Raw genomic sequence first — 4,909 nt, 5'->3', positions numbered from 1 at the left:
CAGCATTCAGTACAAGGACCAAGGCTGCTATCCTCAGGGCAAAATACTCTTGGTTTAACCTCTTTTGTATTTCCAGATAAGTTTTTTAATACTTTCTACCTCTGCCATGGCACTTCAGGACAAAAAGGAGCGATGCCTGGCCAAGAGACAAGTACCAGGTTGTCAAGAGGAAAACTCCATCCAGCAACTTGAAGAATGAACAGCAAGTATTTACATCATGAGTTCTTTGAGGAATGTGTCCTGGAAACAAAACCAAAACCAAGCTGCCAAATTCTGCATTGGTATTTCACAGATAAATCTTAGATGTAGCCTCATATTGTGTTACTGAAATAGTATTGCAACAGTCTAATCGCCAGTGACACTTGCAAAGGTTGCAGCACAATGCACCCATTGTAACTTCTTAGCAATAATTAAATGCAGAACAGGAGACCTGGCTTTCCACTTGATCTTCTTGGAGCACAACCAGATGTCTAGATTGACCACAGATGGCCAGCAAACCTTCTCAGAAGTCAAATTTCTGTGTAATAGTCCTTCACATAGCAACAAGCAAATATTTTTCTCTCAACAGATGAAAGATAAATACAAGACGGATACAAAATGAATGAAAGCTGAATCCTGAGTCCATCAACATGAGGGTTTCTTCCATGAATCTACCTATTAACAGAAAAGTACCAGAGTAGTTTGCTGCCTACAAGGGGACAAACGGCTTCAAAAAGCATATTTGACACTGGCTGAGCTATAGAATTAGAGTAAGATTGAGCTTTTCCAAAGAGTGTGCCTGATGTTCAACTTTTAATGTTTGATGTCATTATAGTGATTCAGACCTTTCTGCACTTCTGAAAAACAGATGTTTTTGTAGAAAAAAAAAATACAGAGAAGTAACAAACTGTAGGTACCCATCATTCATAAACATTTAAATTCTCTCTATTTTATTGAATTCTTTATGCCACACTTCCTTTCGCTTCTGTATTCATCAGGCTCCTTCCTCTTCCCTTGGTGAGATGAGTCTGTGAGCAGGGGATCTGTTCTGCAGACCACAAGGCCCTAGCGCTTCCAACCTTCCCACCTAAGATCGAGAACATCTCAAAAGCTACAAAGGACCCCCCTCTTCAATTCACTTTCACTCTCAGGCTCAAAAGTGACATCTTCATTCTTTCTGGGGAAAGCAGCTGTTCTAGTACATCATTCCCATGAGAGAGACACTGCTTCATCTAACTCTGCCAAGTCTTTTCAGGATCCTGGAGATTACAACTGAGACATTCAATACAACTTCATATTTCACGGGGAGCCAACGTAATGAGTAACAAATCACAATGACACTTACTTGGCAACCAGTGTTGCCCAAATGGAGGGCTGCTCCACACAAAGGTTTCCTCCATGCAGCAGTACTTATTTCTAGGCACAATTCATACCGCTACCTATGGGCACAGACCTTATATGCAGCACTGATCTCTGGGTAGAAGGGGGCACCAGCAAGCACAACTGGAGGAAATCCTGGAGTCTGTTCCTGCTGTTGCTGTTCTGAGTCCCTTGGTAGGAGATTTCTGGAGGTGACTGTGCCCCAAAGACAGAAATTGGGGGGGGGGGGGGGGGGAAAAGGAAATAAGGCCATAGCATCTGGAATGTCTTCACAGCCTTCTCCTTTTTCCATGTGTGTTAGCTTCCTTTCTCACCCATAACTAGCAGCCAGGTGCTAGTTCCAATTGTGTGAGAGAAACTGGTAGAAAGTCATAGGTCCTACAACAAAAAGAGAGAAAACAGACTGTCAGTCCATTCCTAAAAAACTGCAGCAAGATTGGCTGTCTGTCCCAAGTACTGTAAGAAAGGGAGAAGTGGTCCTAAAGAGGAGATGACCTGGGATGACTGAAGTTTCATGTTATATACCATATTCCCCAGGCAGTTCAACTCAGGCACTGCTACCAGCATGTCTTTAATCCTGTCAGACATACTTTTGCCTGCTTACTATTTGCTTTCAAAGAAAATGAAGCATGTTACAAATGCTCCCCTCCACATTTGCTCCCATGAGTTTAATTTTTAATGTCATAAGTGCCTGCTGCAGATCTGTAGCATAAGATAGAAGTAGCAATAAGATGTGGTGTAACTGCCTTAAAAAGTGCTTTCAGTTTTTATACAGCTTCTTATTTTCCTCTGATATTTCCAACCTTGCATCAAAAAGCAGAGAGAAAAACCTCTTCTCCTTGAATTCTCAGCATGTTCCTCCCTGCCTCATTACAGACGCTGTTGAAGGACATGATAAAGCTGAGCTGACCTGTTTCAGTCTCATCCATCAGCACAGGCACAACTGGAAACAAGCCCTCCTGGAGTAATGTCAGCACGTTCATTGTCAGCAAACCTAAACTACACAAGGGCAAAAGGCAAAACACCAGAAAGCCCTATTTACTGTCCAAGAAACCCTGTTGGTATCTCAGAAACCTTTTTGTCTCTCTCTTTCTGCCCCCTTTACCACATAATGCTGTTGCTAGTAGTGAACACTGAAAACTCAGTACACTCTGAAAATGGGACTTTCCCACACATCCATCACATTTCCTACAGTGATCGCAGGAAAGTTATTTTATGCACTGGTGGTGGAAACATAAAAAAGGCTTGATCCTCAGGTGACATTATTGTTTGAGGGCAATCTGAAGGCACTACTGAGCATTAGTGAAGTCCATGACACTGCAATACTTCCTCAGATAAGAGATGCCAAGACCATTGATCTCTTTCCTACACACATGCAAACATATAGAAGCACTCATGCCGTCAGTTTTCAGCTGTTTAATACTCCTTCTTAAGAGTCATAGCATCCATCCCATCCAACCCTTCAAACTAGCCAAGTCTCCATGAAAGAAAGTCTGTAGCAGCAGTTTTGACACCCTGCACAGGCTTTTCTGAGGCTCAGAAAACTATGCAAAGACAGAGAAGTTGGGATCCCAGAGATGTGGATCTAAGACATGCAGTGAGGAATAAGGTAGGAAGAAAGCAAAGCTGAAGGATGCATTTGAGGCTTTGAAGGCTCAGACTAGTCCCCAGGCCAAGTTTTGTCCCTGTAACCCATGGGCCCTGGTGCAGGATCAAACTCAAAATAACTCCACTGTCCTTGCCCAGAATAATTTGTGAGGTGTCCAGCTGTGTAAGGGTTAGATAAGGTATTTTCACCTATGCAGGCTTACTCCTCAGGTTAGCTGGGAACCCCAGAGCACCAGAGCCAACCCTGTACCAACATCTGGAAGAGGACACCATCATCCCAATGGAAACTCCTATGGAATGAGGCAGAAAACTACCCACCATGAGAAATATTTTCTTTGGTGTAAAACCTTGATTGTGTTTTTCTTAATAGACACTACTTCACTCCAGGTGAGATTTCCCCATTTAGATTCAGTTGAGGTGGTATCATATAATCAACGGAAGGCAGCTGCCTAGATCTTCTTAGAACTCACCACCAGCACACATAATAATCAACTAGGGCAAAACTAAGTTGTTTTCATCTGATATGAACAGATAACTCTGCAAGTTTTTAGCATTAGCTTTGAGTGCCTGCAGAGAGCCTCGGTCAGATTTCCAAACATTATCATTTGGAGGCACACAGTGCATTTTTCAGCAGGGTGAGGCTGATAGCAGTGCAAATGTAAGCAGAAATTATGACAAGTCCAGTTGCAACTGTGGCTGTGCTGAGTAGTATCTATATGTTGCAGCTAGGAGAATACATATAAAAACATTCATGCAAACATACAGAAAGGTACATGTCAAAGGAATGTGCTCTTGGTAGGGAATCAATCCATGGTGTGTACTAGTTTAACCAGTAACTGCCTACTGTATTTGGTAAACAAAATGAACCACAAGTGACAAATGGGGAGATATCTATGTTATTTAATCACATTCAAAAGTACTGTTTGTTACTGTAATCCAATCCCTTTAAATTCTGATAGCCATGTTTTGTTTATTATAGGCACTGACTGCAAATTTGAACTCCATTATGACAAATTATTTCTGACTTTGGGAGATACAATGAGCCGCAACTGTTTCACTAAAGTCATAGCCACTTGTATGGGAATTTGAAATCTAGGGAGAATGGAGTACTTGAACTAGCATGTACATACTCACAAACAAGAAATCCAGTGCAAATTATACAGTGAAGTTTGCAGAGGGGTATAATTTGTTTCACAAATAACTAGTTGTGGCTTCCTCTGTGACTACTAGAGTTATTATATAAGTCCAAAACCAATGGTAATGCTTTTTATCATAAAATTATAAAGAAAGAAAAAAAAAAGGATTTAGAAACATTATGGGTCTTAATTGTACAGGCTTACAAGGAAGCTTTTCCTCATTTACAGCTTTAGTTTAAAATATCATTACTTTTACAAAGCCCATATTTTCTTTTCCCTTGTCTCCTTCCATTCCTCTCCAAGAGACATACCATCAGATAATGCTGTACTTTCCAGAAGGGCTGAAACACATGGCAAAGCTTTACAAAAGCCATCACTCCACACTGCATTTCAACACTTGGATCATTTACTAGGATGATAATGTGTCAAAGGACCATGGCAATGCTTTAGCACTGTCCTCATACAGTCATAAGGTTTACAACAGTAGAGTTTTCTCAAACTTCTCTTTTAAGAAGGAGCATTAACAAAGAGATAATTAAAGAGGTAATTTGGGTCAATAAAACAATATATTATAAATTACACCTCATATAAGGAAGTAATTTCTTTATTTTAAAGATGTTTCTGCATTTGTTTATCTATGGGTAACCTGATAGGTCTTCTTCACCTTCTCAAGGCCACTCTGTCAGTTCAAAGGAAGATAAAACCTGTCTGGATCATTAGAAAAAAAATTAAAGGGAAGAAAAAAAAAAATATCAAAAATTCCTTCTACTTGGCTTGTATAAATACTATCAGTCTCTGTTCTGTTA

At 40.5% G+C, this 4,909-nt stretch overlaps 1 long non-coding RNA gene across 1 annotated transcript in view; it reads right to left on the bottom strand.

Annotated features, from left to right (window-relative positions):
* Positions 1 to 909: 909 nt before the first annotated feature.
* The window catches only part of LOC147648395 (uncharacterized), a 26,656-nt gene continuing 22,656 nt past the window's right edge, over positions 910 to 4,909 (bottom strand). The window contains exon 2 of the long non-coding RNA XR_015280674.1: positions 910 to 1,737. This is a non-coding gene — a long non-coding RNA (uncharacterized LOC147648395). The remainder of the gene's footprint in view (positions 1,738 to 4,909) is intronic.

The sequence above is a fragment of the Cyanistes caeruleus genome, chromosome Z, assembly GCF_971803275.1.
Source record: "Cyanistes caeruleus chromosome Z, bCyaCae1.hap1.1, whole genome shotgun sequence".
Taxonomy (NCBI): Eukaryota; Metazoa; Chordata; class Aves; order Passeriformes; family Paridae; genus Cyanistes; species Cyanistes caeruleus.
Note: the sequence above shows the minus strand (reverse complement) of the source record. Positions and strands in the feature narration are given on the sequence as shown.